This window comes from Meles meles, chromosome 9 (assembly GCF_922984935.1).
Source record: "Meles meles chromosome 9, mMelMel3.1 paternal haplotype, whole genome shotgun sequence".
Lineage (NCBI taxonomy): Eukaryota > Metazoa > Chordata > Mammalia > Carnivora > Mustelidae > Meles > Meles meles.
This window is the reverse complement of record NC_060074.1, coordinates 87,474,407-87,501,758: the sequence shown is the minus strand read 5'-3', so window position 1 is coordinate 87,501,758 and position 27,352 is coordinate 87,474,407. Positions and strand designations below refer to the sequence as shown.

Here is a 27,352-nt window from a genome sequence, read left to right as displayed (position 1 = left end):
TTACCAAAAAGAAGAAATAACAAGTATTGGCAATCATGTGGAGAAAAGGGAACCTCCAGACACTGTTAGTGGGAATGTAAATTGGTACGGCCACAGTGAAAACCAGTATGGAGGTTCCTCAAAAAATTAAAAATACAAATACCATATGATCCAGCAATTCCATTTCTGGACATATATATCCAAAGGATATGAAAACACTAACTCAAAAAGGTATCTGCATTCCCATGTTCATCAAAATATTATTTACAGTAGGCAAGACATGAAAACAACCTCAGTGTCCACGGACAGAGGAATGAAGAAAGAAAATGTATGCACACACATATACATCATAGAATGCTATTCAGTCATTAAAAAAAAAAAAAGGAAATTCCTATGATTTGTAACAACACAAATGAACCTTGCGGGCATTATTCTAAGTGAAATAATTCACAGAGATAAAGACGAAAACCATATGATATCATTTTCATGTGGAATCTGAAAACAAAACAAAACTCATAGATACAGGTAACAAACTGGTACTTACCAGAGGTGGGGCAGCAGTAGGGGTAGACTGTAAGCAAAATGGGTAAAGGTGGTCAAACTTGCAAATACAACTTGAAGTTATAAAATAAATAAGTCGTGGGATGTAATGTACAGCATGATGACTAAGGTTAATAATACTATATTGTATATTTGAAAGTTGCTAAGTGAGTAAATCTTAAAATGTTCTCATCACAAGAAAAAATAGTATAATTAAGTATGGTGATTGATGTTAACTAGACTTATTGTGGTTATTATGTCATAATATACACATATTTCAAACCATTATGCTGTACACCTGAAACTAATACATGGCAATTATACCTCAAGAAAAAAAATTGGGGGGAATGCCTGGGTGGCTCAGTCAGTTACCTGTCTGCCTAGCTCAGGTCATGATCCCAGGGTCCTGGGATTGAGTCCCACATCAGGCTACCTATAGGCTACCTACTTAGCAGTGAACCTGCTTCTCCTATTGCCTGCTTCTCTCTCTGCCTGCCTCTTCCTGCTTGTGCACATGCTCGCTCTCTCACTCTTTGGCTCTCTGACAAATAAATAAATAAGATCTTAAAAAAAAAAAAGAAAAATTTTTCTAATTTAAAAAAATGGGAAGGGGAGGGAGACAAGTCTACTTATTCATACCTACCACCAAGACTTTGTCCTAATTTCAAAAGTTTGGATGATATCAAATTAATTCTTAACTTTTTTATATAATAAAATGTTGTACCAAGTTAATAAATACAGATATAATAAAAAGTGTCATTTGGGTTGAGTTTTATCTTTTTCACCCCCTAATCTGTAGTCAAAAGTAATAATCACAACAAACTGACTTTACAGAATTGTATAGATAGAAGGATTCTAATGAAACATAACAAAACAAAGTGACAAAAAAAAAAAAAAAAAAGAATCAATGCACGAGAAAACCCCAAATTTCTTTGATTCTAAGGTCCAGCAGGAAAGAGTACTAAATCATAAGTTAAGGACCCAGGTTTTATTGCATTCCTATCTATGGAAAAAAAACACTTAATGACTATGCTACTCAGTTTTCCTCATTTAGTAAAGAAAAATCTCACCTACCCCACCTACTTCCAAAACTGTTGTGATGATAAAATAAAACAGCATATGTAAGAAATATAAATAATTACATTTGCAAAGAATTGTAACTATACACATATACAAATAGAGCTTCACAAATATAAGGCAACAATCCATTAATCATTATTTTATAGTGAAGATGAACTATTTTAATTAAATAAAAATGCTTAATGAAATTTTAATATTGTAACACCATTTCATTATTTCAATTATTCTCTGAACTATAATAAACACACTTAGTTGTAAACGTCAATATACTTAAACCATGACTATCAATCAGTCAGGACTTCTACATTGTGATAAGGTAGTTTACCCAAGAAAAAAAACACAGCAGTTAAAGTCAAATAAGATAAAATATATTTCTTAGTTTCTCTTTTAAAAATCCAGTAGGAAAGAAAGGCTTACGTAAATGACAAATTTAAGATTATTACAATTTAGTTATACTTCATTTAGCAGGATTCACTCTCTCTAAGTAAAGATTACAAGTATCAAATATTTTTTCTTCTTATATGTCTGAAATCACCCACAAGAAAAATACCATGCTAATTCTTATTAAATCTGTTTTCCAGGTAGAACAAAACTACCCAACTGTACTTCTTCGTTTACCATAGGACAGTCAAACCATTTAACCTGATTTTCAAACGGAGAGCGAATGTAAAGACTTTCCTTACATTTTCAAGGAGAGGTTTGGTCTTCTACTCTGCAAAAAAATAACTCCACAGAAATAGCTGTTAGATAAAATTATCATGTCATAAAACATGACAGTAGTCACAAGCATTTAAAAAGCACTTGAAGTGTGACCCTATTTGCTCACACTCTAGAAATAAATATGTAATCCATGTATTATATATTATATATTATGTATTATGTAGCACATAATACATAATATATAATATAATATATAATACATAATATATTATAATAAAATATATTATACAATATGATTGATATATTATATAATTATAATTATTATACAATATAATTATGTCACTTCAACCTAAATATTGAACAACTTGGCTTCCAATAGTATTTTACCAGCATACAGAAGAAACCAGACTAGCCATTTTAGGATGAATCACTGTAAGAATTTTCCATTTCAGAAGACTAGGTCTCACCGAGACTGGTTTTAGGGCCAAATGGAAATCTAGAGTAAAGAAAGTTTGCCTCCTAGCAACTTCCCAACATAATGACTGAGAAATCATCTGTTAAAAATATGTATTTCAGAATAGACAATAATATAAATGCTTACATTTAACCTAAGGCTCAAAGTAGTAAGCAGGACTGGAATTGGAATAAAGTTTGAAAAACATATCAATACTTTTTCTGCAGAGCTTTTTCCAGAACCTACCCTCCCAAACCCTAAGGTTTCCCTCAATCTCTTACAATTTACCCTCCTACTTTTAAGAAACTATACTGACCAAGCCAAGAAATAACTGAAAGAAAGAAAAACAAACCATTTCACTACCTTTGCCTCAACCTGAATCTCTGGTTTAAATAAATCTCTGGCAAATCAGTAAGTCTTAGCTGAAAGGGAATTAAAGAAACAAAAAAACTTACAAATGAAGCTTCTGTGTACCCCTCCCTGATCCCATTTCCCTCCCTCTTTCCCAAAAGTAAACATTTTGCTGACATGTATGTCTATCATTCCTATCACTGACTATTTAAAACATCATCTACATATGATTGCTTTTATAGAAATAAGCTCCATAAGCCCACAGGCTGTGTCTGATATTGTCCTCTGTGTAGCATCTACTAAAATAATCAGCATATTGTAATCATTTAAATGCTACAAATACCTCTAAAGAAAATTAATAAATATTTAGTAAAACTAATTAAACAGAACCATGCATTGTCACAATAGGGAAAAAGAAACAAATTTCTTCCCATTTATGAAACTCAGCTAGGCGTCTATTGTGTAACGTTGATCCAAAAATTCAACTTATTGAAAAATTGAGTTTCAAAAGATTGATTGAATAAAATTTAAAATACCAAACAAAATTTAGGTTGGAGAAAAAATACATCCTTCATTCAAATAATTCCCTATAAAGTCAACAATTATAATTTATTCTGACATTTTGTTTTATCACATTAGAAGATATTTTTCTATATTCCCTAGGCAGCAGCAAATAACACCATGCATGAGGCTGATATAATTACATGCCAAAAAAGACAGACCAGCACCCTCACACTCCAAATTCCCCTCTGTGACTCCTTCATGCCCCATATGTTGCTAATAAAATTGCCTGAATCATACCTATGAGACAGTTTTACTAACATAGTATTGGCCCTCTTGGTTCTTCACAAGGCAAACCATACCACCAAAACTGTTATGAATGCAAATTTTAAGGATGAGGAAAACAAAAATCTACATTACACGTATGTACATGTATGTGTGTAGTACACAGATACATATATACATGTCATATACACATATGTACATGTATATTTTGAGCATAGAAACCTACCTGAAAACCACAATTCACTACTTAATTCTTTGAACTTTAAAATACCCATGCTAGTTATGACCTACAGAAGGTTCCAACATCTGACAACAGTATGATATTCAATAAACTATAAACCTAACAGGGTGACAGAGTAAATAAAACAACAAGACCCGTATATATGCTGCCTATAAGAGATTCATTTCAGACCTAAAGACACCTACAGATTGAAAGGGAAGGGAGTAATGGAGAAATATTCAGCGTGCAAATGGATATCAAAAGAAAGCTGGAGTAGCAACACTTATATCAGACAAAACAGACTTTAAAACAAAGTCTGTAAAAAGAGACAAAGAAGGACACTATATAATAATAAGGGGGCCAAACCAACAAGATAGAACAATTGTAAATATTTATGCACCCAACATGGGAGCACCAAAACACATAAAGCAGCTAATTACAAACATAAAAGAACGAAAATAAAAGAACTAACCAATGGTAACACAATAATAGTAGAGGACTTCAACACCCACTTAAATCAAAGGACAGTCATCCAAACAGAAAATCAACAAGGAAACAGTGCCTTTGAATGACACACTACACCAGACAGATTTAACAGATATATTCAGACATTCCATCCTAAAACAGCAGAATACACATTCTTTTCAAGTCCAAATGGAACATTCTCCAGAACAGATCCCATACTAGGCCACAAAAACAGCCTCAACAAATTCAGAAAGATTGAAGTCATATTCTGCACCTTTTCTGAACACAAGGAAATCTAGAGTAAAGAAAGTCTGCCTCCCAGTAACTTCTATAAAACTAGAAAACTGCTATACAACTAGAAATCAATCACAAGAGAAAATCTGGAAAGACAACAAATATGTGGAAGTTAAAGAACATGCTATTAAACAATTAATGGGTCTACCAAGAAATCAAAGAACAAATCAAAACGTATATGTAAACAAATGAAAATGAAAATGCAATGGTCCAAAACCTTTGGGATGCAGCAAAAGCTGTTTTAAGAGGGAAGTATACAGCAGTACAGGTCTACCTCAAGAAGTAAGAAAAATTTCAAATAAATAATCTAACCTTAAGCCTAAAGAAGCTAGAAAAAGAACACACAAAAACCTAAGTCAGCAGAAGGAAGGAAATAATAAAGATTAGAGCAGAAATAAATGATACAGAAACTAAAAAAACAAACACAACAAATCAATGAACCCAAGAGCTGGTTCTTTGAAAAGATCAAAAAAATCCATAAACTTCTAGCCAGACTCATTTAAAAAGAGAGAGACAGAGAAAGGACTAGATAAACAAAATCACAAGTAAAATAATAACCATCATCACAGAAATACAAATAATTATAAGAAATTTTTATGAAAAATAATGCCAACAAATTAAATAACATAGAAAAAAATGGGTAAATTCTGAGAAACATGTAGTCTACCAAAATTGAAGCAGTTATAAATAGAAAATTTGAACACAGTAATAACCAACAAGGAGATTGAAACACGACTTTTAAAAATCCCAAAACAAACAAAAGTCCAGGACCAGACAACTTCACAGGCAAATTAAACCAAACATTTAAAGAAGAGTGAATACCTAGTTTTCTCAGGCTATTCCAAAAATCAGAATCAAAACTTCCAAATTCATTTTATGAGGTTACTATTACCCTAATACCAAAACCAAATAAAGATACCACCAAAAAGAGAAAGAGAGAGAGTGAGAATTACAGGATAATATCTCTGATGAACATAGATGCAAAAATCCTCAACAAAATACTAGCAAACCGAATCCAACAATACTTTTAAAAAAACATTCACTATGATCAAGTGGTATTTATTCCTGGGATGCAAAAGTAGTTCAATATTCACAAATCAATCAATGTGATACATCCAATCAGTAAGACAAAAGATAAAAACCATATGATCATTTCAATAAATGCAGACAAACCATCTGACAAAGTAAAACATCTATTCATGATAAAAGCCCTCAACAAAGTAGATAAAGCGCAACATAATAAAGGCTATATATGAAAAACCCATAGAAAACATCATACTCAATAGGGTAAAACTGACAGCTTTCCCCCTAAGGTCAGGAAAAAGACAAGACTGCCACTCTCACCTTACTCAACATAATACTGGAAGACCTAGCTACAACAATCAAACAACAACAACAAAAAAATAGAAGGAATTAAAACTGGTATGGAAGTAAAATTGTCACTAATTGCAGATGACATGATACTCTATATAGAAAACCTTAAAGACTCCACCAAAAAACTACTAGAACTGATAAAAGAATTCAGTAAAGTCACGAGATATAAAATCAATGCGCAAAAATGTGTTACATTTCTTTACACTAATAATGGAGCAGCAGAAAGAGAAATTAAGAAAACAATCCCATTTACCACTGCTCCAAAAACAGTAAGATACCTAGGAATAAGCCTAACCAAAGAGGTGAAAAACCTGTACTCTGAAAATTATAAAACATTGATGAAAGAAACCAAAGACAACAAAAGGAAATGGAAAGACATTCCATGCTCATGATTTGGAAGAACAAATATTTTTAAAATACCTAAACTACCCAAAGCAATCTACACATTTAATGCAATCCCTATCAAAATACCAACAGCAATTTTCACAGGCCTAGAACAAACAATACTAAAATTTATATGTAACCACAAAGACCCCTAAAGAGCCAAAGCAACTTTGAAAAAGAAAAGCAAAGCTGGAGGTATCACAATTCCAGACTTCAAGTTATATTACAAAGCTGTAATAACCAAAACAGCAAGGTACTAGCCCAAAAACAGACATACTGATCAATGGAACAGTATAGAAAAGTCCAGACATAAACCCACACCTAAATGGTTATTTAACCTTTGACAAAGCAGGAAAGAACACCCACTGGGAAAAACAGAGTGTCTTCAACATGCAAAAGAATAAAACTGGACCATTTTCTTATACCATGCACAAAATAAACTCAAAATGAATTAAAACCTGAATGTGAGACCTGAAACCATAAAAATCCTAAAAAAAAAAAAAAAGGCACAGGCAGTAATGGCTCTGACACTGGTTATAGCAACATTTCTGGGGAATAAAAGCAAAAGTAAACTATTAGGACCATATCAAAATAAAAAGCTTCTAACAGCGAAGGAAACAATCAACAAAACTAAAAGGCAATCTACTGAATGGGAGAAGATATTTATAAATGACCATCTGATAAAGGGTTAGTATCTAAAATATGTAAAGAACTTCTACAACTCAACACCCAAAAAACAAATAATACCATTAAAAATGGGTAGAAGATATGAACAGAGATTTCGCCAAAGAAGACATCCAGATGGCCAACAGACACATGAAAAGAAGCTCAACATCATTCATCATCAAGGAAAGCCAAATCAAAACTACAGAGATATGACCTCATATTGTCAGAATGGCTAAAATCAAAAACACAAGAAACGACAAGTATTGGTGAGAATGAGGAGAAAAAGGAACCCTGTTGCACTGTTGGTAGGAATGCAAACTGATGCAGTCACTGTATGATAAACAGTATGGAGGTTCCTCAAAAAGTGAAAAACAGAACTACCCCTGATCCAGTAATTGCACTACTGAATATTACCTCCCAAAATACAAAAACACAAATTCAAAGAGACCCCTATGTTTAGGGCAGCATTATTTACTTTACAATAGCCAAATTATGGAAGCAGCCCAAGTATCCATCAATAGAGGAATGAATAAAGAAGATGTGGTATATATACACAATGGAATATTATTCAGCCATGAAAAAGAATGAAATCTTGCTATTTGCAATGACATGGATGGAACTGAACACTAATATAACACTATATGTTAACTGCACTGGAATTATATTTTAAAAAAAAGAAAAGAAGAATGAAACCATAAACCCAGCATTATCCTTTCATATTATTAAGAAGATCAATTTGAATATCTAACTGGTAGAAAATAATGGCAGCCAGAATTCTTAGTAACAATTTTTAAAAAGACACAAAAAGAAAGGGAAAACAATGGAACACTGATGTAATCATCAGAAATTTTATAAAAGTACTAAACTGATAAATAAACCACTATTCTTTCTAAGATTTTTATTTATTTATTTGACAGAGGAGAGAAATTGAGCACAAGCAAGAAGAGCAGAAGGCAGAGGGAGAGGGAGAAGCAGGCTCCCTGCTGAGCAGAGAGCCCAACATAGGGCCCAATCCCCGGACCCTGGAATCATGACCTGAGCGGAAGGCAGATGCTTAACTGACTGAGCCACTCAGGTGCCCCAATAATCCACTATTCATATTCATTTCTACTTCAGGAAGCTGAAACAATTTCATCACGTGTATGTTTATATTCACCATGTGTAAAGTTTTCTTATAAAACATGAATGCTGAAATTGAATAATGAACAAAAAGGGGCACATGGGTGGATCAGTCGGGTAAGTAAGCCAATCTTGATATTGGCTCAGGTCATGATCTTAGGTTTATGAGACTGAGCCCAGCATCAGGCGCCACACTGGGCATGGAGCACACTTAAGATTCTCTCTCTCTCCCTCTTCCTCTACCCCTTTCTACCTCTAAATAAAATAAAATAAAATGTTAACAAAAAGTTTTGTTTTGTTGTTTTTAAAAAGGTCTGTAAGCACTGCTATTACAGGAAATCATCAATTAGACAAAGATGAAGCATTCTCAAATTTTTCTGGAAAACGTCTCCAGGAGACACCTTCCTAAGATGTTATTTCAACACATACCTCTAGCAGTACACTCTCTGGGGACAAGACTCCTTTTAATAAGTCAGACTAAAAACAGAAGGGATATGAGGAATTCTAGTCTCTTCTGAGCTATACCAACAGCAAACAGGAAAGAGGAGGCAGAGATGCTGAGAACAAATCTCTTATAGCACCATCTGATCAGCCCAATCAACACAAGCAATCAGAACAGGGAAAAGGGTTCAAGGCCTTGCTTAAATGCTAGTGTGCCACATCCCCTTAAACCTTCTTATTCATTAGAGACCTTGGCCTGTCTACCTAGACTTCAAATCTGACCTGCTCCATCAGATCCAGACTTTGACTTTGTCTAGTTTTTGACTAGATTCCCAGTGTCCATGTATAGGTCAGACATCCGAAATAGAATTATGACCCTGATCTATTACCACTTCCCAGTTAGAGCTTTCCTGGTCTGCCCACTGCTCAGTCTTACAGCCCTGCATTCACAGGTAATCTTAATCCTGAAGGGACCCAAACTGACCTCTCCAGGCTCAACAATCTTCTCTGACCCACATATCCAAAGCAGCCTTGGCTAGCTGTAAATGACATTTTACCTGGGCCCAAGATCATCTGGGGTTCTGAGAAAAACTACAGACTTCCTCTAAAGCGGGCCTCATTGCATATATAATAGGGTATATAATTTCAGAGAATGCCCCATGAATCCCAAATTAAGAATCCCTGCTATAGGGGCGCCTGGCTGTCTCAGTCAGTAAAGCAAGAGACTCTTGATCCTGGAGTCATGAATTCAAGCCCCATGATGGGAGTGGAGCTTACTTTAAAAAAAAAAAGAAAAAAGAAGATTCCCTGCCATCTATAACAGGGACTCCTATATTTAAAAAATTGAATACAGATTCTACATATACTCCACACATGTACACATACACACACAAATTCTGTTTCTGTGTGTATAAAGTAACACCTAAAGACACACCTTTCTTTCACTGTTGTTCTTATTTTTTTAATTATTTAAGTCCCCAGAGGGTTCTGGTGATCCATCAAGTTTGAGAGCCAATACGCCACAGGATTTAGAGAGCAGGGTCTCCAAAAGGTGACTGACTATTCAAGCCAATTATCTGAGGTTCATGAAAAAATATTGCAGTTTTTTTTTAAGATTTTATTTATTTATTAGACAGAGAGAGACACAGCGAGAGGGAACACAAGCAGATTTCCCGCTGGGCAGGGAGCCCATAGTGGGGCTTGATCCCAGGACCCTGGGATCATGACCTGAGCAGACGCTTAATGATTAAGCCACCCAGGTGCCTCAAAATATTATAGTTTTAAATTTATTTTTATCTAATCTCTTTTTTCAATATTTTTATTTCATAATTTACATAATATGTTAGTACAGTCATACATGTACATTTTTCATAGGTAATAAAATATTTACATTGTATGTGCTTTTAAAATTTTAATAATCAAAAGCTTAGACACTACTATGTCAGGGCAAACCCAGGCCTGGTAATGCCACACCTCAGTATCATGTTCCATATTCCTCTACGATGACAGATCAAAAACTACACATCTTTCACAAAAAAGAGCAAGTCACCACATCAACACTTGCAATTTGGGAAGAAGCACTGATTTACAATCATACTGTTATAAAACAGTATAAGTAATAAAGCATTATCAGGACACAGCACACACTGAGTATGTTTTACAAACATGCTTACGGTACACTTCAGTATTTCTCAGACAGAAAAATTCTAGTATGAAATAAGGCAGACGGCATAGACCTGTGCTGTCCAATATGATACCAACTATTGCACACATGAGAGGCAACTAGTGTCACACGTTTAAATGTTTTGGATATATTGAGTTAAGCAAAACATACTGTTAAAGTTAATTTTACCTATTCCTTTTTACTTTGTTAAATTTTCTACTAAAAAATTTAAAATTGTAAACATGCTTGCATTCTATTTCTATTGGACAGCGCCAGTCTAGATAACAGTTTAAACTGGGAATAACCTTCAAATTGGACACTATATTTTATGGATAACTTTATCTCCTCTCCACTACCACCCCAACTCTGCCCCCACCACGAATGTGTCCAAATTATTTACAATACAAAATTTTTGCATGGTTTAAAGATACCATTTCCACAAGAATGGATACTTTTTTCAATTGGTAAAAATAAGCAAACACAGTAGGTTAGAAGGAATGTTTTACCCATATACTCCAATGCCAAAACATGAAGTTAAAAAGGAGTGACACAACATTCTAAAAAAGAAACAAATTTATTTATTACCATCAGCTACATAAACACAGGGTCCATTTAGAGTTTTACAATGTTTTAAAAATTGGGCTTCCCCCACAAAATATAATTTTTTGCAATACAAAACTTATCCTACATCAACACTGCTGGGCTGACATTTTTACTTCCCCTCCTGAAACTACAATTTATTTTAAGAAAACAAAGGTGCTCAATGGATATGTCCCCTAGCCTTTTCCTTTCTAAAAGAGCTATGGCAAATACAGCAGATTCATTTTTAACACTCATGCAACCCCATTCTGATGTGTCTTAATAACACAATAGTGGCCAGAAAGCTAAAGGGTCCGTTTGCCAGACTCCCTTGCAACCTGAGATATGCATGTGCCCTAGCCTTCCCAGGCAGGGACACTCTGAGGAGACCAGAAAAATAAAGAAAACAAGAAGGAGCAACTGAGCACAGGCATATCAGCTCATCCAGCAATGATGAGCGAGACAATGACTCTTTAGGAGCCAGCAGCAAAAGCCAAGACTCCTCATTCACAAGTTTCCAAATTCCTTCCACCAGAAGGGCAACATAGTTCTGAGATCAGACAGCTACGGCTCCCTTAGCAAGCCAGGCAAAAAGTGTGCTTCCAGGAATTGTTCCTAGAAGCTCAGCCCAAAGTCTATTCTTCCATTCCCTCAAAGATTCTACAAACTATCCATTACAACTTAATAAATCCCCTGATGCTTAAACCAGTTTTAATGATTTCTGTTGTTTGCTACCAAGAGTCCTTTCCAATATATGGGCAAAAAAAAAAAGAAATTTCAAATACAATATCAAAATTAGGCTTTAAAATATAGGCCTATGATTATATAACAATATGGATGTACAATAAGAAGGCTTAATGGTAAAATTTTATGTTATCTTTTATTACAGTAAAAATATGATTTTCATAAACACAACAAAAAAATCTATATTTAGGCATAGAAATGAAGAATCTTTCGATAAACTTGGTTTTGTTAACTTACTCCTTTTCCAGCTAGTGGCTTATCCTTTTGTTCTAACCCCTAGGTCTCTAAGAGTAAAAAGTGGAAGAAATCTCAACATACATAAGATAAGACAGGCGATGAAACTCTGTGATGAGTGAAGTGGAGTAGGTGAAGACAATATTTGTTGCAAAAATTATTCTGTGACTATTATGAGCCAAGTGCTTTACATACATCCTCAGTTTTGCCACAATACTGCCACAATAACAACACTCACCCAACCCCATTCAAAATAAGGCTTCAAGGCAGAACTTATAATCCCTTCCTTGATGATGAAAAAATAGAGAAAGAAAAGTTAAGCATCTTGCCCAAGGTGCACAGCTAGTGACTGCTGGAGTAATGACAGATCAAGATCTGCTCGACTCCAAAGTCCTGGATCTTTGTATACCACATTTCTCTTACTGACTGCCACAGCCACAGTACTCAGCAGGCAAGGGCTAATTAAATTATCCACCGTGATGGAATCACCACAGAGCCAGGAAAGCAATTCCTGAGAAGTGTCACCTAGACCATTAATATAGCATGCCCTGTAGAGTCCAGTGTGATGTTCAAATACAGAAATAACTAGATGATGATGATTATAACGATAATAGCATCCAGCTACCATGTACTGAGTGCCTATTATGTTTACAGCACATATACATTACTTCATTTAATCCCCCAAACATCCCAGTAAGAAATGCACAGTAGGTGTTACCTTCATTTTACAACAGAAGAAAATGAGATGTCGAGAGATTAAGAACTCTACCGAAGACTACACTACAAGTCAAATTCAGAGCCAGAATTTGAATCCAGGTCTATGAAGCCCAAGCATATGGGTGAGGACAACTTGCATTTCCTTTATCTCTAAAGAGCCAAACACAGGCCTTACATGGGTAAACATTCAACGAATCATTCATTTCATTTTGAAATTAGGGACAACAAAGGCAAACCAAGAGCATGCATAAACTCAGCAGCATCGTGCTGACACTGCATGAAAGACACAAAAGAAGAAATAAGAATGAAGAGTCCATCCCTGAAGGTCACTATACATTTGCCAGTAAAAGTTAAGGGCTCAAACCCCCTTTCTTCACACTCTTCTAGCTTAGCCCACCCCTCACTTCACCTCCCCACCACAGACATGCACTAAGACTTGCTCTATCAACCCTAGCATCCTGTCAGAAATTATACATACTACATTGTCCTAGGAGAACTGTACGAAAGCAAGGAAATCACTGGCAAGGCATCTGATTCAACAGGTCTGAGGTGAGTCCTGACAATTTACAAAGCTAACAAGTGGTAATGCCACCACATCACATTAGTCTCAATTATCATCCCCAAACATTGTTATTTATTAAAATTTATTAAAATGAAAATGAATTAAATAGAAAAAATAAAATAAAACAGAACAAAACAACAAGAGTTTCCCTATTTCTCCTACCACTCCCCCCTCCCCCGCCCCATGCCTCTGGCAACCATCAATCTGTTCTCTGTATCTGTGAGCCTGGTTTTGTTTGTAGAAAGACAGACAGAAGGATACATTCCACATATAAAAGAGATCGTACAGTATTTTTCTTTCTCATCTGACTTATAATGCAATTCCCTTGAGATCCATCCACTTTGAGGCAAATGGCAAGATTTTGTTCTTTTTTATGGTTGAACAATATTCTATTTACTCACTCTGTGTGCACACGCATGTGTGTGTGTGTGTGTGTGTATCACAACTTCTTTATCCATCCTCCATCAATGTATATCCAAGTTGTTTTCATGTCCCGGCTACTGTAAATAATAATTCAGTAAAAATAGGGGTGCATAATATTCTTTCAAGTTAGTGTTTTTGTTTTCCTTGGATATATACCCAGAAGAGAAGTTCCTAGATCATAGTGTACAGAAGACTCTTGAACAATATAAGGGGTAGAACTGCTGACCACCAAAGCAGTCAAAATCTTCCTAAAACTTTTGACTCCCCCAAAACTTAACTATTAGTAGCCTACTATTAACTGAAAGCCTTACCTATAACATAAAGAGTCAATTATTGTTTGTTCTATTTCTGTGAAAAATGCCATTAGAATTTTGACAGGGATTGCACTGAATGTATATATTGCTTGGGGTAGTATGGACAATTTAACAATATTAATTCTCCCAACCCATGAACATGGAATACATTTCTATTTGTTGTGTCTTTTTCAACTTCTTCTTTCATTAATGTCTTGCAGTTTTCAATATAAGCCCTAAAACAACTTCTTCTATACCAGGTTCAGCCAGCAAAGAGGAACTAGTAAAAATTAGCAAGATGGTATATATCTCCTTTTTGGTACAGCATGCCTTCATAATGGAGATATAATTAACAAGATGGAAAACAGCCAAAGGTTTAGCAGGGTGGAAGCTACTGGGGAGACTATCTGGTCTATATCCAGATAATCAATGGATCCTCAATGAATCCAGCAGACTTTCAAAACTATCAGCAACACATATAATACGTATTTGTTACAAGTTATGAGGTGGGGTGTGGTCGTGGAAGGAAGGGAATTAAATTTGAATGAAAGGAATAAAATTATAAATTACATAACAAATATGTGGAAATCTTATACAAAGAAAAAAATGTTGCCTTAGCCTGGTACAAAACTTTACCTTTTGATAAAAAGTAAGCCTAAGTTTCAGTAAAATTACACTAACAAGTATTTTCCCCAAGGGAAAAAAAAAAGAAAAATTATTACTCTTAGCAGCATAAGCAGTTAACAACAATGGGACTTCGGTACATTCCCAGATGATAAAAATGAGCTGCAAAAGGTCACGAAAACCCAAGACAGTACATACACAATGATAGAGTCACTGTTCTCTTTTATTTACAAACAGAGAAAGGAACTTATTTATTTAGTATCATTATGAGAAACACATCCATATATGGAAATAGTAGCTTGTGTAGTTAACTCAAAATATAGTCCAAAACCACATGTGCTGGATGACATGGAAAATCCAGTCTCATAAAACAAAACCACCACCATTTAAAATAACATGCCAGCAAAATTAACAGCTTATAGATTACATCCCTCCATTAAACAAAGGGTAGTACATGATTTTGTTTTGTTTGTTTTAATTCAATTGACATCAGACACTTGAAGTCTACAAAGATATCATATCAAAAATAAATAAAAACCAAAAAAAGGAACTATACATCAAAAGAAACTGATAGAGCAGAATTGACATAATGGCAAAAATGGAAAAGAATCTAAAGTTCTATTAACAGCATAAAAGAGAGAAATAAGAACATAATCATATAACCGAATATAATGGTCCTAAAACTCACTGGCCTATAGCAGTGGGAATATAGTGTGGGAACTGTGTTCCCACAAAATTCATACCGAGAAGCCTTCACCCACAGTATCTCAGAATGTGACTATATTTGGATATAGGGCCTTTAAAGAAGTGATTAAATTAAAACAAAACCATTAGGGTGGGTTCTAAGCTAACAGGACTAATCTCCTTAAAGAAGAGGGAATTCAGACGCACAGAGACCTAAGAGATGTCCACCCACACACCGCGAGAGGACAAAGCATATAAAGTTACCAGCAGAAAGGTGATCATCTGCAAGCCAAGGAGATCTCAGAATAAAGCAAATCTGCTGACACCTTCATCTTGGATCTCCAGCCCCAAGAACTGTAAGAAAATAAATTTCTGTCATTTTAGCCACTCAGACCATAGTATTTTGTTAAGGCAGCCCTGAAAAACTAATACAAATGGTCTCAAACTTAAATATCTATAACATCACCTAGAAGGCCTGTTAAAACATAGGCTGCTGGGCCCTATTCTCAGAGTTTCTGGTTCAGCAGGTCTGGAATAAGGCCTGAAACAGGGCTAGCTTCATGGGTGCATGAACATGCTTACAAGGGTCCTCACTCTTGATTTAATGCTCTGCTGCTGCTATTTGCAAGTTATTAATAGTTTCTGAACAAGGGGCACAGCATTTTCATTTTGCACTGGACTGCACAAATGTATCCGGTCATGGCCTGAGAATTTTGTATTTCTAACAAGTTCCCAAGTGAAGTTCAAGTTGCTGGTTGGGGACGACATTCTGAGTGCAACTGAACTACAGCAACATCTGCTAAACCAACATGAGTCTAAAAACATAATTTAGGCAAAAAAGAGCAAAATGAAAAAGGACAGGTATAGTTATCATTTATGTAAGGTTTTTGTCATAGATACATATGTATTAAATAAAAGCATAAAAACGAGCGTGACAATGGAAACACCCAATTCAAAATACGTGCAACCTCTGGAGGTGGGGAAAGAACAGAATTAGGAATTACCACCAGAGAAAAGGCCTCACCTCCCTCTGTCTATAAAATTCTAGTTCTCAAATAATTAAAAAGTAAAAAATTGAAGTAAACATGGAAAAAAAGTTCAGATTTAGATGAGCTGCAAGAGAGCTACACTGTAATTTCCTTTATACTTTTTGCACTTTTCTGTAAATTTACACTTGAAAAATTTTAAAGGAAAAGATAAGAATCTTAACTTTCAAATAATCTGATTAACTTTGGTATCACCCACAATCTCCTAAAACTCTACATTAGAATTTAGAAAATTTGCCAGTGAGAAAAACAATTCTACTTATGAAAAATATCCCTTCACAACAGCCAATATATGAAGCTATCTGAAATTTAACAAGCATAATTTAAAAGAGTATATATATATATATATATGGATATATATTGGATGAATGAAAAAATTTTCCAATGTTCCTGAAAATCTCTAATTGAGAAAATTTTATTAAAAAGTGATTTTGAGGAGCACCTGGGTAGTGCAGTCAGTTAAGCATCCAACTCTGTTTCAGCTCAGGTCCTGATCTTGGGGTCATGAGATTGAGCCCCATTTCAGGCTCTGCATGGAGCCTGCTTAAGACTCTCTCTCTCCTTCCCCTCGTCTCTCTCTTTCTCAAACAAATAAATCTTTAAAAAAGAAGAGAAAGAAGAAGAAGTACAAGAGTGCAAGAGTACTCTTAAGAAAGAATAAATGGGTACAAATCTACTTTAAAGTTGCTGGTTGAAGACCATATTCTGAGAGTGATTGAACTACAACAATATCTGTCTAAACCAACATGAGACCAAAACGTAATTTGGGCAAAAAAGAGCACAGAGTCTGCTTAGGACTCTCTCTCTCTCTCTCTCTCTTACTCTCTCTCAAATAAATAAATCTATAAAACTTTTAAAAAGTGGTCTTGGAAAAAAAAAGAGTAAAGGGCTACAAATCCACCTTAAATGAACAACATATGCTAAAAATATGATACTATGTAAATTAATAATACTAAAAGTAAGAAATACTATGGAAAAAGAGTAACAATCACTTAGGTTAATTTGAATGTCTTTTTTATGACGTGATAAGAATAAATCTTAAGCTATTAGGAGGAACACAAATGAAATACAATGAGTGTTAAATTTCTCCAAACCTAGATAAAATAATATGAAAAGGTTATATCCCTAACATATAGAAAATCGATACAAATTAAATTGAAAAATAAATCAAAATATTAGAAAGAAAATTTCACTTGAACAAATACAGAATACAAATTTTATAAATGATACCTTTTTTTTTAAGATTTTATTTATTTATTTGACAGAGAGAGATCACAAGTAGACAGAGAGGCAGGCAGAGAGAGAGAGAGGGAAGCAGGCTCGCTGCTGAGCAGAGAGCCCAATCCGGGACTCGATGCCAGGACCCTGAGATCATGACCTGAGCCAAAGGCAGTGGATTAGCCCACTGAGCCGCCCAGGCGCCCTATAAATGATACCTTTTAACTATCAAATTCACCAACTTTTTTAATAAAATGATCAGTGCTGCTATTCTCATGTCAGTGGAAATATAAAATGGTAAAACTTTATACAAAGCTATTTTTTTAAAGATTTTATTTTTTTAAATTTTTTATTGTTGATTTTTTTATAAACATGTAATGTATTTTTATCCCCAGGGGTACAGGTCTGTGAATCACCAGGTTTACACACTTCACAGCACTCACCATAGCACATAACCTCCCCAGTGTCCATAACCCCTCTCCCAACCCCCCCTCCCCCCAGCAACCTTCAGTTTGTTCTGTGAGATTGAGAGTCATTTAGGGTTTGTCGACCTCCCAATCCCATCTTGTTTCATTTCTTCTTCTCCTATCCCCCAACCCCCCATGTTGCATCTCCACGTCCTCATATCAGGGAGATCATATGATAGTTGTCTTTCTCCGAATGACGTACTTCACTAAGCATGATATCCTCTACTTCCATCCACGTCGTCACAAATGGCAAGATTTCATTTCTTTTGATGGCTGCATAGTATTCCATTGTGTATATATACTACATCTTCTTTATCCATTCATCTGTTGATGGACATCTAGGTTCTTTCCATAGTCTGGCTATTGTAGACATTGCTGCTAGAAACATTCGGGTGCACGTGCCCCTTTGGATCACTACGTTTGTATCCTTAGGGTAAATACCCAGTAGTGCAATTGCTGGGTCATAGGGTAGCTCTATTTTCAACATTTTGAGGAACCTCCATGCTGTTTTCCAGAGTGGCTGGACCACCTTGCATTCCCACCAACAGTGTAGGAGGGTTCCCCTTTCTCCGCATCCTCGCCAGCATCTGTCATTTCCTGACTTGTTAATTTTAGCCATTCTGACTGGTGTGAGGTGATATCTCATTGTGGTTTTGATGTGTATTTCCCTGACGCCGAGTGATGTGGAGCACTTTTTATCTGTCTGTTGGCCATCTGGATGTCTTCTTTGCAGAAATGTCTGTTCATGTTCTCTGCCCATTTCTTGATTGGATTGTTTGTTCTTTGGGTGTTGAGTTTGCTAAGTTCCTTATAGATTTTGGACACTAGCCCTTTATCGGATATGTCGTTTGCAAATATCTTCTCCCATTCTGTCAGTTGTCTTTTGGTTTTGTTAACTGTTTCCTTTGCTGTGCAAAAGCTTTTGATCTTGATGAAATCCCAATAGTTCATTTTTGCCCTTACTTCCCTTGCCTTTGCCGATGTTCCTAGGAAGATGTTGCTGTGGCTGAGGTCGAAGAGGTTGCTGCCTGTGTTCTCCTCAACGATTTTGATGGATTCCTTTCTTAAATTGAGGTCCTTCATCCATTTTGAGTCTATTTTCATGTGTGGTGTAAGGAAGTGGTCCAATTTCATTTTTCTGCATGTGGCTGTCCAATTTTCCCAGCACCATTTATTGAAGACACTGTCTTTTTTCCATTGGACATTCTTTCCTGCTTTGTCGAAGATGAGTTGACCATAGAGTTGAGGGTCTATTTCTGGGCTCTCTATTCTGTTCCATTGATCTATGTGTCTGTTTTTGTGCCAGTACCATGCTGTCTTGATGATGACAGCTTTGTAATAGAGCTTGAAGTCCGGAATTGTGATGCCACCCACTTTGGCTTTCTTTTTCAATATTTCTTTGGATATTCAAGGTCTTTTCTGGTTCCATATAAATTTTAGGATTATTTGTTCCATTTCTTTGAAAACAATGGATGGTATTTTGATAGGGATTGCATTAAATGTGTAGATTGCTTTAGGTAGCATAGACATTTTCACAGTATTTATTCTTCCAATCCAGGAGCATGGAACATTTTTCAATTTCTTTGTGCCTTCCTCAATTTCTTTCATCAGTACTTTATAGTTTTCTGCATATAGATTCTTAGCGTCTTTGGTTAGGTTTATTCCTAGGTATCTTATAGTTTTGGGTGCAATTGTAAATGGGATTGACTCCTTAATTTCTCTTTCTTCTGTCTTGTTGTTGGTGTACAGAAATGCAACTGATTTCTGTGCATTGATTTTATATCCTGACACTTTACTGAATTCCTGTACAAGTTCTAGCAGTTTTGGAGTGGAGTCTTTTGGGTTTTCCACATATGGTATCATATCATCTGAGAAGAGTGAAGTTTGACCACTTCTTTGCTGATTTGGATGCTTTTAATTTCCTTTTGTTGTCTGATTGCTAATACGACTTCTAGTATTATGTTGAATAGCAGTGGTGTTAATGGACATCCCTGCCATGTTCCTGACCTTAACAAAAAAGCTTTCAGTTTTTCTCCATTGAGAATGATATTTGCGGTGGGTATTTCATTGATGGCTTTGATAATACTGAGGTATGTGCCCTCTATCCCTACACTTTGAAGAGTTTTGATCAGGAAGGGATGCTGTACTTTGTCAAATGCTTTTTCAGCATCTATGGAGAGTATCATATGGTTCTTGTTCTTTCTTTTATTAATGTGTTGTATCACATTGATTGATTTGCGGATGTTGAACCAACCTTGCAGCCCCGGAATAAATCCCACTTGATCGTGATGAATAATCCTTTTAATGTACTGTTGAATCCTATTGGCTAGTATTTTGGTGAGAATTTTTGCATCTGTGTTCATCAAGGATATTGGTCTGTAGTTCTCTTTTTTGGTGGGATCCTTGTCTGGTTTTGGGATCAAGGTGATGCTGGCCTCATAAAATGAGTTTGGAAGTTTTCCTTCCATTTCTATTTTTTGGAACAGTTTCAGGAGAATAGGAATGAGTTCTTCTTTAAATGTTTGGTAGAACTCCCCTGGGAAGCCATCTGGCCCTGGGCTTTTGTTTGTTTGGAGATTTTTGATGACTGCTTCAATCTCCTTACTGGTTATGGGCCTGTTCAGGTTTTCTATTTCATCCTGGTTCAGTTGTGGTAGTTTATATGTCTCTAGGAATGCATCCATTTCTTCCAGATTGTCAAGTTTGTTGGCGTAGAGTTGCTCATAGTATGTTCTTATAATTGTCTGTATTTCTTTGGTGTTAGTTGTGATCTCTCCTCTTTCATTCATGATTTTATTTATTTGGGTCCTTTCTCTTTTCTTTTTGATAAGTCTGGCCAGGGGTTTATCAATCTTATTGATTCTTTCAAAGAACCAGCTCCTAGTTTCGTTGATTTGTTCTATTGTTTTTTTGGTTTCTATTTCATTGATTTCTGCTCTGATCTTTATGATTTCTCTTCTCCTGCTGGGTTTAGAGTTTTTTCTTGTTCTCTCTCCAGCTCCATTAGGTGTAGGTTTATGTTGTTTACTTGAGACCTTTCTTGTTTCTTGAGAAAGGCTTGTACCACTATATATTTTCCTCTCAGGGCTCCCTTTGTTGCGTCCCACAGATTTTGAGCCGTTGTGTTTTCATTATCATTTGTTTCCACGAATTTTTTCAATTCTTCTTTAATTTCCTGGTTGACCCATTCATTGTTTAGAAGGATGCTGTTTAGTCTCCATGTATTTGGGTTCATTCCAAATTTCCTCTTGCGATTGAGTTCTAGCTTCAGAGCACTGTGGTCTGAAAATATGCAGGGAATGATCCTAATCTTTTGATACCAGTTGAGACCTGATTTAGGACCCAGGATGTGATCTAGTCTGGAGAATGTTCCATGTGCACTAGAGAAGAATGTGTATTCTTTTGCTTTGGGATGAAATGTTCTAAATATATCTGTGATGTCCATCTGGTCCAATGTGTCATTTAAGGCCTTTATTTACTTGTTGATCTTTTGCTTGGATGATCTGTCCATTTCAGTGAGGGGAGTGTTAAAGTCCCCTACTATTATGGTATTATTATTGATGTGTTTCTTTGATTTTGTTATTAATTGGTTTATATAGTTGGCTGCTCCCACGTTATGGGCATAGATATTTAAAATTGTTAGATCTTCTTGTTGGACAGACCCTTTGAGCAGGATATAGTGTCCTTCCTCACCTCTTATTATAGTCTTTGGCTTAAAATCTAATTGATCTGATATAAGGATTGCCACCCCAGCTTTCTTCTGATGCCCATTAGCATGGTAATTTGTTTTCCACCCCCTCACTTTAAATCTGGAGGTGTCTTTGCATCTAAAATGAGTTTCTTATAGGTAACATATAGATAGGTTTTGTTTTTTTATCCATTCTGATACCCTGTCTCTTTTGATTGGGGCATTTAGCCCATTAACATTCAGGGTAACTATTGAGAGATATGAATTTAGTGCCATTGTATTGCCTGTAAGATGACTGTTACTGTAGATTGTCTCTGTACCTTTCTGATCTACTACTTTTAGGCTCTCTCTTTGCTCAGAGGACCCCTTTCAATATTTCCTGTAGAGCTGGTTTGGTGTTTGCAAATTCTTTCAGTTTTTGTTTGTCCTGGAAGCTTTTGATCTCTCCTTCTATTTTCAATGATAGCCTAGCTGGATATAGTATTCTTGGCTGCATGTTTTTCTCGTTTAGTGCTCTAAATATATCATGCCAGCTCTTTCTGGCCTGACAGGTCTCTGTGGATAGGTCTGTTGCCAATCTAATATTTTTACCATTGTATGTTACAGACTTCTTTTCCGGGGCTGCTTTCAGGATTTTCTCTTTGTCACTAAGACTTGTAAATTTTACTATTAGGTGACGGGGTGTGGACCTATTCTTGTTGATTTTGAGGGGGTTCTCTGCACCTCCTGGATTTTGATGCTTGTTCCCTTTGCCATATTCAGGAAATTCTCTCCACTAATTCTCTCCAATATACCTTCTGCTCCTCTCTCTCTTTCGTCTTCTTCTGGAATCCCAATTATTCTAATGTTGTTTCATCTTATGGTGTCACGTATCTCAAATTCTCCCCTTGTGGTCCAGTAGCTGTTTGTCCCTCTTTTACTCAGCTTCTTTATTTTCTGTCATTTGGTCTTCTATATCACTAATTCTTTCTTCTGCCTCATTTATCCTAGCAGTGAGAGCCTCCATTTTTGATTGCAGCTCATTAATAGCTTTTTTTATTTCAGCTTGGTTAGATTTTAGTTCTTTCATTTCTCCAGAAATGGCTTTTATATCTCCAGAGGTTTCTCTAATATCTTCCATGCCTTTTTCGAGCCCAGCTAGAACCTTCAGAATAATCATTCTGAACTCTAGATCTGACATACTAACAATGTCTGTATTGATTAGGTCCCTAGCCTTTGGTACTGCCTCTTGTTCTTTTTTTTGTGGTGAATTTTTCCACCTTGTCATTTCGTCCAGATAAGAGTATATGAAGGAGCAAGTAAAATACTAAAAGGGTGGCAAAGACCCCAGAAAAATGCGCTTTAACCAAATCAGAAGAGGCCCCAAATCGTGGGGGGGAAAGAAAGGGAATAAAAAGAGGTTCAGAAAAATAAAAAGAAAAAAATCAAAAAAAGAAAACAAATAAAGAAAAAATATATATATTAGATAAACTAGTTAGAAAACGTTAAAAAAGAAAAGGGTAAAAGTTTTAAAAAAATTTAGCAGAAGAGGAAAAAAAACTGAAAAAAAAATTAAATTAACCACAAGACTAAAGAATCACAGGGAGAAAGCCCATGCTTTCCGTGAGTTCCGTGCTTTGCTTTCTCCTCCTCTGGAATTCTGCTGCTGTTCTAGGTATTGAACCTGCTTTCCTTGGTAGATGAACTTTGTCCTGGCTGGATTTTTTGTTGATCTTCTGGGGGAGGGGCCTGTTGTAGTGACTCTCAAGTGTCTTTGCCCGAGGCAGAATTGCATTGCCCTTACCTGGGGCCGGACTAAGTAATCCGCTTGGGTTCGCTTTCGGGAGCTTTTGTTCCCTGAATGCTTTCAGTAGAGTTCCGGAAGACGGGATTGAAAATGGCGGCCTCCCAGTCTCCGGGGGAGGAGCCAAGCCCGGGGCCCCACTCCTCAGTGCGTCCCCAGAGAGCAGCGCCCAATTACTCCCGTATCCCCGGCCTCCGGCGGCACTCCGCACTCACCCAGCCTGCGACCAGTTCAAGGTAACCCCGAGCTGAGAGCTCACTCCTTGCCTCTGTCTCTGTAGCTGGCTTCCCCGTTCTAATACCTACGAGCTCTGCGACACTCTGACACCCCCGATCCTTCTGTGATCCTGCAGGACCTGGGGCCATGCTGACCCCACGTGGGCTTCACCCCGGTTTAGCCTCTGGAGCAATGTCCCTCAGTGGAACAGACTTTTAAAAATCCTGATTTTGTGCTCCGTTGCTCCGCTGCTTGCCGGGAGCTGGCCCCTCCCACCATGGTCTATCTTCCCGTCGTTTTGGATTCACTTCTCCGCCAGTCCTACCTTTCAGAAAGTGGTTGATTTTCTGTTTCTAGAATTGCTGTTCTTCTTCTCTTCGATCTCCCGTTGGATTTGTAGGTGTTTGTAATGTTTAGATAAGCTATCTAGCTGATCTCCTGCTACCTGATGTAGTCTCAGCCTGCTACTTCTCTGCCATCTTGACTCCTCCCCTAAAGATTTTATTTTTAAGTAATTGCTACACTCAACACGGGGCTCACACCTACAACCCCAAGACCAAGAGGAGCAGGCTTCACCAACTGAGCCAGCAAGGCACCTCTGAAAAGTAATGTCAACATATATATCAAGGACCTTAAAAATATTGATACCCTTTGCTCCAGTAATTTTCTTTCCAGTAATATAACCTATGGGAAAAAAATCAAAATAATGACAACAGACTTTCACATATATATGCATCATAATATTATTTATATTTCAGAAAAAAATTACAAAAAACTAAATCAATTATGATACAGCCATATGATAGATGCAATTGTAATGATTTGTAGGGAATAATTATGATATAAAATTAAATTACAAAGAAAGTTTATAAAATCATAAATTCTATGTTCTTAACTATGGAAAACTATAAAATTTCAAAGGAAGAAAATGAGGGGCACCTGGCTGGCTCAGTCAGTAGAGCATGCAACTCTTGATCTCAGGGTCATGAGTTCAAGCCCCATGTTGGGTGTGGAGACTATACTTAAAAAAGAAAATTTTAATGAAAGGAAGTATGTCAAATATGAACAGCCTGCCTCTGGATAATGATATCATAGGCAAGTTATTTCCTCAGCTGCCTTTTTATTACTTTTACAATTAGAAAAATAAAACTAGAAAAAAGGTAACAATTTTCACTAAATATAAAACATTTCAAACTAAGGTATTAGGGCATTCAATAAAATACCTTAATTAAATGTTATTTTAATAAATTTGAAACATTCATTTCAGCAAAAAGTTGATGAATAGCTTATAAAGAATAATATACCCTTCAAAATGGACATACATTCTTCCCACATTCCTTCACAGGTTTTCCTTGATTGGAATTGCTTCCAGTCACAGGCACCAACATGGGTTCTAGCTTTGAAGTATCTACATACTCTAAACTGGTTTCTTAATCCATCATTCTGGTCACAATCAATGATCATAATCCTAAATCACACATTTTCATCAATCTGCCTCAGATAATATCTGAAACCCCAGGACCCCCATCCCTTTACATATAATATTTCTCTATTTTACAAACCAGCTCTTAATGGAAGGTTATCATCACCTTGATTTTGTAAAGGTGTGAACTCAGAGAGGCTAAGTCACTGTCCTAAGGTGACATGGCTAGTAAGTAAAGGAACTGAGACTTGAACACTGGTCATTCAGATGCAATACATCACAGCACCTTTCAAAAAGCTGGCATAACATAAAATCCTGCACTTTGCAATTTCAGCCCTGCCTCCTAAGGACAAACAAGGACAGCATTCCAGAAAGAAAGAAAACCACAAACAAACTGTAAAGGAGCTGGCTATTAATCACAGGAAAGCATTATAATCTGTATCCTTATTTTCTGCCTTCTATATATACTATTGAATACTGGTACCTCACTCTACAGAATCACTTAATCTGAGGTCATGGATAAGAGAATACAGGTAACCAAACAAACTGATATTTTCATAAATGGCCACAGCAATATTTCCAATCCACATGACCTTCCAGGAGCTGGCCACTCGCAGTACCCAGAAACGGAGACAATATCCCTTCCAGTTTTGACTGAGCAGGGTTTTATACCAAAGAACAAAATGTATTGGAAATAATATCATGTGACTTCTAAAAGCTATCAAAGGCAATTGAGACATAGGTTCATCTGGTCTCTGTCTCTCCATGAACCCCTTTTTCCTCTCACTCTCTCCCCCTCCTTTCCTTCTCTCCCTCCTCCCTTACAACCCAGCCACCACACTGTGAGGAAACCCAGGCAACATGGAAAGGCCACCATAGGTGTTCTGACCAAGACCCCCACTTGTTATCTGAACTGATAGGCAGCATCAACCACCAAACATGTGCCTGGGCAAGCCTTTACATGATTCTAAATTGCTCTCCCTTTGGACCCACACAATTGACACAAAATGTAGCAAAGATTAACTATGTCAAATGAACTTTTCCAAATCACAGATTCCTGAGTAAAATAAATATTTTAAGCCAGTAAGTTTAATGGTGATTTGTAAAGCAGCAAGAGGTTGCCAAAACAGATGTTTAGGGGCTGTATTCACAAGTTAAAGAGTTTAGTGACTATTCCATGCAAACTTATATGATAACTTTCTGTAATTACCCTCTTTCTGAATTAGCTGAACCACAGACCATAGCTCTTTTGACTTCTGATTGGTCTCTCAAGACTTGAATTTTCAGGTCTGCTTGATTCTCCTTTTGGAGTCAAGCTGCATACCTTGTTACAATAAAGTTATCATCTTAAAAGTTAGTATCTCCTTAAAGGTTTTCAGGGGGAAGTTCTAAGCAAGGACATCAAAAACCCTCTAAAACACAAAGTCATGACAGCCATGTTTTGGCTTATACCACAAAAGATACTCATAGAAAGTTATTACCAATTACTAACACTCCTTGGAGTACAGAATTTCCACAAAATATTTTAATGGATAGAGAATGCACAGTAAAATTATTGGTAAAAAATAACACACACAGATTTAAATGGTGAGGGAAAAAAGAATTAAAAGACACCATACATCTAATGCAGATGTTCCGTAGTCTGTAGATTTGTCTACCAGTTTCGGCCAGTGTACTGTTTATTGACTGCTTTGACTTTATTTTTTTATATAGCTTCAGATGCAAGTTCTCATCAACTAAGTGGAAGAAAGTAAATAAATTTTCTGTTCCATACAAATATAATTTTACCAGCTAGAAAATACTTCAATGATGAGGTTTGCATGAAGCCAATTAAATGCAAATAGAACAGAAACAGTGAAATCAGTTTATTTCATAGGTTTTGGGAAGGAGTTTTAGGATGGTAGGGGAAACATCACATTAAAAGTTAACCAAAGTCCATCATTTGCAGACATTAAGGATCAAATTATTTGGCCAATATATATTCCTTGATGAGACATATATCAAGCTGGTAATCAAACACAAATTGCAAGAAAATGAGTACCAAAAAAAAAAAAAAAAAAAAGTTTTTGTCTTCTAAGCATAGTTTTCATTAGCATAAGAACTTTTCTGATAGTATAACAAATAAACTTCTTCTTCCTACTAAATCTACGTTTCTTCTCTCGTAGCTCCAACCTC

The 27,352-nt window shown here is 36.1% G+C and overlaps 1 protein-coding gene across 12 annotated transcripts in view; it reads right to left on the bottom strand.

Annotated features, from left to right (window-relative positions):
* Positions 1–27,352, bottom strand: part of GTDC1 (glycosyltransferase like domain containing 1) — a 395,678-nt gene that overhangs the window by 326,902 nt on the left and 41,424 nt on the right. Inside the window, exon 1 of one of the 12 annotated variants that reach the window (XM_046018864.1) lies at positions 524–556. The exons of the other annotated variants lie outside the window; for them this stretch is intronic. The gene's annotated coding sequence lies outside the window, so the exon portion shown is untranslated. Of the gene's footprint in view, positions 1–523; positions 557–27,352 lie in introns of those variants that run through there. 12 annotated transcript variants of the gene reach the window in all.